General features: G+C 46.1%; 1 pseudogene; it reads left to right on the forward strand.

The window, feature by feature from the left end:
* The first annotated feature begins 2,189 nt into the window (after nucleotides 1-2,189).
* LOC144600995 (interferon-induced protein with tetratricopeptide repeats 5-like) lies at nucleotides 2,190-5,110 on the forward strand (annotated as a pseudogene).
* Nucleotides 5,111-6,829: the final 1,719 nt, after the last annotated feature.

Consider the following 6,829-nt stretch of genomic DNA (forward strand, 5'->3'; position numbering starts at 1 on the left):
TGCACCTATTGTCTATTGTCTATTGTCTATTGGAACCAGAAATTGGAAGTGATTAATGGAAAGATTAACCCTTTCATGTGGCCATCCCCAACAGTGGATATTGACAACTGACATTCCTGTAATACTTTGTACTAAAATGACAGGGCTTGGGGGAGGTGCAAGTGGAGGTGGGGGCAGGGGGGGGCAAGTGGGGGTGGGTAGGGGGGATGGAGTGGGTCAGTGGGGGGAGGAGGGGGAGGATAAGGGGGATTGAGTGGGGGGATTGAGGGCACTACAATACTGGAGAGGCTTTGGGTCCAGGCCTCACTCAGTGACACCCTCTCCCCTTCCCTGTCCCCCCTCTACGCGGAATGGGCCCAACTGGTCCACTTGGTCTAGTAATTTGATAAACTTGTATGGAGTCAGCCCTCAGCCTCCTGCATTCCAGAGAAATATCCAATGTTGTCCAAACTCTGCAGCTAATCCCCTCCAATCATGGCAACATGCATGTAAACCCCTTCTGCACCCTCTCCCAAGCCTCAACATCCTTCCTGTAATGAGATGAACAGAATAGCAATAATGCTTCTAATGCAGCCTAACCAAAGGTTTACAAAGTTGTAACATGACTTCCTGCCCTTTATATTCAATGCCATGACCGATGAAGACACCTTGACCACGCTATCCACCTGCGTTGCCACTTTCTGGGAGTTTAACACCAAGATCCCTCCTCAGACTCCATCATCCTCTGATGCCAAGCATAATATTCCTCCTTTATCCATCAGCAGTCTTACCGTCTCCTTAATTACCCTCTTGTCTTTAATGTCTAGGATAGATGGGAAAGGTTTAGAGCAGGGGTCAGCAACCCCTGCCTATTCCGGCCCACTGCCTGTTTTTGTACGGCCCGTGAGTTAATAATGGTTTTTGCAGTTTTAAAAGGTTGAAAAAAAATCAAAGGAAGAATATTATTGGAGCACAGCCATGTGTGAGGTGGGGGTGAGCTGCCAGCGATCCGGCCACTCACGGGGGAAGCGGTCGCCCACTGGGCTGCGATACACTACCGACATTCACTGTAATCCACCCACATCCGGCCACCTCCAACACATTTGAAGTATTGCATGCAACTCTGGTTGCCCCAATACAGGAGGGATGTTGCAGGACTGTTGCATGTACTGTTGCAGTTCCTGTTGCACTGTTGCAGGACTGTTGCATGCACTGTTGCAGTTCCTCTTGCACTGTTGCAGGACTGTTGCATGCACTGTTGCAGTTCCTCTTGTTAGAAGCAGTCAATGTTGGGGAAGCTAACGCCACCCGCCACGACAACAACGTTGCTTTTAAATCTTTCTATAACATGTCTCCACATCTGTTCGTTTACCCCCCCCCCTGGTGGTTGGGATGCCTATAGTACAATCCCGTCCGAATGACTGCACCTTCCTTATTTTTCACCTCAACCACATTTCCCCAGTGGATGGATTGTCCACTGGGTCCTCCCTGTGTACAGCTGTGACATTCTACCTTATTAATAGTGCAACTCCTCCACCTCCTTTACCTCCCTCTCTCTCTATCACGTCTGAAACATCTAAACCTTGAAGCATTAAACTGCCAGTCCTGTCCCTTTCACAACCAAGCGACCATAATGTGGTAATGGTCACAACATCATCGTTCTATATAGGCTCCAAGCTGATTCAGGCCCTACACTCAACCACAGTTTCCAAAATACTACTTGCATTGAAATAAACACAGCTCAGCCCCTCAGCCTCACCATGTTCATTAACCTGTCCCTGATTGTCCTTTCTTTGCAACTTACTTTTCATAACCTCCACCTTCCCATTAGTCTCTCCACTTGCTGACCTGCTCCATTGCCCACCTCACTGACACTCATGAGGCGAGAGGGGGATCCTCAACAACCTGGAGGTCCTACATTTAACCTACTACCCAACTCCCAAAATTGCAGGACCTGATCTCCCTTCCTAAATATGTCATTGGCACCAATATGGACAAGGATCTCTGGAGACTTCCCTCTCAGAATATCCAGTTCTCTCCCAATCATCATTGACTCTAGCATCAGGGAGGCAACACACCATCCCAGAGTCTTGCCTGGAGACTGCTTCAGGTCAATGACAAAATAACCAAATGCAGCTTGTCTGGTCTGCTGACTATTTGTGAGATTGGGAGACAGACTTGCCTGACATGGAATTTGATGAATTTTATTCTCTTGCAGCAGCAGAATGAGAGATTTGTTGAAAGAGAAGCTCGATCAGCTTGAGTGTCACTTCACGTGGGGCCCACAGAAGGAGACCCTTGACTTGGACGATATGGTGTACCGATTAAACGATGCCACAATCTTTGCAGATAAATATCAAGCCACATCCTACAACCAACTCGCTTTTGTAAACTGCCTGCAAGGCAACTGTGAGGAAGCTCTTCAAAACTTAAAGGAAGCTGACAGGATTCTGAGGGAGAACCACAAAGATGCATTTGAAACAAAACAGCATCATCACCTGTGGAAACTTTGCCTGGGTGCATTACCACATGGGACAACTGACCGAGGCCCAGTCCTACCTCGACAAGCTGGAGATGATCTGTAAACCACTCACTGATGGCCCTCGCTATACAGCAATGAAGTGTATGGGGAGAAGTGTATGGGGAGAAGGGATGGTCATTGTTGAGTTCAAGTCAAGTCAAGTCAAGTCAAATTTATTTGTCACATACACATACTCGATGTGCAGTGAAATGAAAGTGGCAATGCCTGCGGGTTGTGCACAAAAAGAATTACAGTTACAGCATATAAATAAAGTTAATAAGTTACTAAACATAGCACAAAAAGTGTCGACAAAAATTTAGTCTCTGGGGTTATCAAAGTTGACAGTCCTGATGGCCTGTGGGAAGAAGCTCCGTCTCATCCTCTCCGTTTTCACAGCGTGACAGCGGAGGCGTTTGCCTGACCGTAGCATCTGGAACAGTCCGTTACTGGGGTGGCAGGGGTCCCTCATGATCTTGCTTGCTCTGGATCTGCACCTCCTGATGTATAGGTCCTGCAGGGGGATGAGTGTAGTTCCCATGGTGCGTTCTGCCGAACGCACTACTCTCTGCAGGGCCATCCTGTCCTGGGCAGAGCTGTTCCCAAACCAGACTGTAATGTTGCCGGACAGGATGCTCTCTACAGCCCCAGAGTAGAAGCAATGAAGGATCTTCAGCGACACTCTGAATTTCCTCAGTTGTCTAAGGTGGTAAAGGCGCTGCTTAGCCTTACCCACCAGTGCGGCAATGTGCGTTGCCCACGTCAGATCCTCTGCGATGCGGACTCCCAAGTATTTGAAACTGCTCACCCTATCCACAATAGACCCATTTATCTCCAGTGGCGTGTACGTCCTTGGATGTTTAGCCCTTCTGAAGTCCACAATCAGCTCCTTTGTTTTAGTGACATTCAAGAGGAGGCTATTGTCCTGACACCAGAGTGCCAGATCAGCCACCTCCTCCCGGTAGGCCTTCTCATCGTTGTTGGAGATCCGGCCCACCACCACAGTGTCATCAGCAAACTTGATGATGGAGTTTGAGCTGAACCTGGCCCTACAGTCATGTGTGTACAGGGAGTACAGTAGGGGGCTAAGGACGCTTCTGATGCTTCATACTATGAGGAGGCTCTGGAATGTTTTGAGAAAGCACTGGGGAAAGATCCCAATAACGGAGTGGATCATGGGCAAAGCAACTGTTCTGTTTCGTCTGGAATCATTTTCTGGAACGCCAGAGAGTCATGAATGGAGTAAGTCAGTGACGTATCTGCGACGTGTATTGGAGCTGGATCCAGATGATGCAATGGCCATGGTGCTGCTGGCCTTAAAATTGAAAGGACTCAGTAAAAAGGAAGAAGCAAAGACATTAGTTGAACAAGCATTGCAGAAGGCCAGTGAGGGTCCATATGTGCTTCGCTACGCGGCAAAATTTTACAAAGAAGAAGCAGTGGAGAAAGCAATCAATCTATTGAAGCAAGTGTTAGAATTAACTCCACACTCGTGCTTCTCACACCACCAAATTGGAATATGTCATAGTATTAAACTGAACAAACTTGGTAATAGAAATCGTGGGCAGCAAGCTGAGTTGATCGGTCAATGTAAATATCATTTTTGGAAAGCCTCTGAGTGCCGTCCGAAGAGTTCTATTCTCCCAAAGCTGGATTACGCAGATATTTGCGAAAAAAATGAAGAGTATTCTGAGGCAGAGGAGATCTACAATGATCTGGTGAAATTGGAGGACATCCGTCCAGAAAACACACAGCAGATATGTTTAAAGGCTGGGTCATTTGAACTGTACCAGAAACGATCGGAATCAAGCGCCATCAGCCTATTTCTGAAAGGAGTGAAGATTGAATATGATTCAATAGAACGGAGACGGTGTAAAGAAAAATTGGAGAAGTGGGCAGATAAAAAACTTTACTATGCTCCACGTGACAGCAAAGCTCTTGGTGTCAGAGGGTTAACATATCAGCTGGATGGGAACAAGTCCAAAGCTATTGAATACTTTGAAAAGGCCTTGGAGATTGATCATGAGAATGAAGAATATCTGCGTGCTCTTTCAGAATTACACCTTTGAGGACCACAAGGATGCTTATAATATGCATTAATTTCATCTGATCTGACGATAGGTTTGGTGATGTGTGTATTTCACTAATTATATTCTGATAGCATCTTTGAATGAAGGCTTTACTTATGAGTGTGAAATTATCTTGCGCTTCATTTAAAGATTTTTAAAAATTATTCTACTTTTACAAATAACAACACCTCAAGCACATCAATCAAATGGAATTTGGTTGTGTAAGTGAGGAATTGGTGTTTCGTTTGGAAAGATGGGAATTGGGAAATGGCAGCATGTGGAACCAGGATCATTAATGGGATTTCAAGAGATGATATTATTGACAAAGGAAAGATTCAAGTTTACATTATCAGGCATAATTATTAATAATCAAGGACAATGTAGCTGCAAAAATCTAATCCATTTTGAAAATACCAACGGATTGATAATGGAACCAGAAATTGGAAGTGATTAATGGAAAGATTAACCCTTTCATGTGGCCATCCCCAACAGTGGATATTGACAACTGGCATTCCTGTAATACTTTGTATTAAAATGACTATAACATGACTATAATACGTTATACCTAATAACTTTGGCCAGAAACGTGGTGAGTTTTTGTGTGCTTTGTGTATTGTATATAAAATAAAGAATTTCACTGTGCCCAAGTACATGTGACAATAGTGTATCATTTAATAGCCTGATGGCTGTAGGGAAGGAGCTGTTCCTGAACCTGGACACAGCCACACTGGCATAGCCCCGATGTGGAGACCCTTGAGGACAGATGCTGCTTTCTTGCGGTGACACCTGCCGTAGATGCTTTTGATGGTCAGGATGACTGTGCTCACGTTGGACTGGGCTGAACCACCACTTTGCAGCCGCCTCCATTCAGGTGCATGGGATTTGTTATACCAGGCCATGGTGCAACCAGTTAGAATACTTTCTACAATACAATTGTAGGTTTGTTTGGGTAGCCTGTAACATGGTGAATCTCTTTCAACATCTAACAAGTGTATTTCAGTGTCGGAGCAGCAGTGGGAGATTTCAAAAGGCAGTTGTTGGCTAATTGAATGCCAATAAATTGGCTAATTGGGCAGTCAATACCCAGAAGACAAAGTATAGAAGAGTGACATTTAGTGAGCCGTATGCTCTGAGAGGGGTTGTGTGGAGGTGAAGTGCTGTGTTGAGGGTCAGTGTGAGGCTGTGTTTTAAGTGCTGTGGATTTAGCTCAAGGAGGCTCAGTAAAGGCTGAGCAGAGGGTAACAGGAGGTAAAGGTAAATGATCTGCTATTCCTTGTGAGTAATTGTTGTGGTTTTTACTCTTGGTTTTAGAGCAGTAGAGATGGAAGGTGAAAAAAGGCATGCTGCTCCTGCAGAATAGGGGCCAGGGAAATTTCTGGTATCCCTGATGACCACATGTGGGTGGTGTGGCCAGATGCAACACCTTACAGAGAGTATTAGGCACCTGGAGCTGTGGCTGGTTGACCTCAGGACCATCCAGAAGAACGCGAGCTTCATCGATGAAGAAATAGCAAGGTGGTCATGCTGAAGATAAAGCAAAAGATTAGATGGGTGGACAAAGTGTGCTGGAGACCCACTGGGCATTCCCCGTTGAAACAGGTACACACTTCTGCATACTGTTGGGGGAGATGACCGGTCAGGGGTGCTTAGCAGTAGCAGTGTGGTCTGTGGCACCAAGTCAGGCTCTGAGACACTGCAAGGAAGGGTAATGTCAGGCAGAGCCTTTGTGATAGGAAACATATTAGTTAGGGGGACAGAGAGGAGATTCTGTGGCAGCAACCGAGATTCCAGGATAGTGCATTGCCCCTGCAACTCCCTGGTGAACTCATCCCTTCCCACCCGAACCATTCCCCTCCCCAGATAGGAGATGCAACACCTGTCCCTACACCTCCTCCCTCGACTCTGTCCAGGGACCCCGACAGTCCTTTCAGGTTAGGCAGAGGTTCACTTGCACCTCCTCCAACCTCATCGACTGTATCCTTTGTTCAAGGTGTGGACTCTTATACACCGGCTCTTATACACATCTCCTGTCAACGTTGTCCCTCTCAACGTAAAGCGATGTCCTCTATTATTTGATATTTCCATGCTGGGATAAAGGTTGTAACAGCGGATCCTATCTGTGATTCACATAACTTTATATACTTCTATCAGGTTTTGCTGCAACCTCCAGCATTCCAGAGAAAACAGTACAAGTCTGTACAACCGTACCTTGTAGCTAATCCCCACTAATCCATGCATCGTCTTAGCAAACCTGCTCTGCACT

This window comes from Rhinoraja longicauda, chromosome 16 (assembly GCF_053455715.1).
Source record: "Rhinoraja longicauda isolate Sanriku21f chromosome 16, sRhiLon1.1, whole genome shotgun sequence".
NCBI classification, from domain to species: Eukaryota; Metazoa; Chordata; class Chondrichthyes; order Rajiformes; family Arhynchobatidae; genus Rhinoraja; species Rhinoraja longicauda.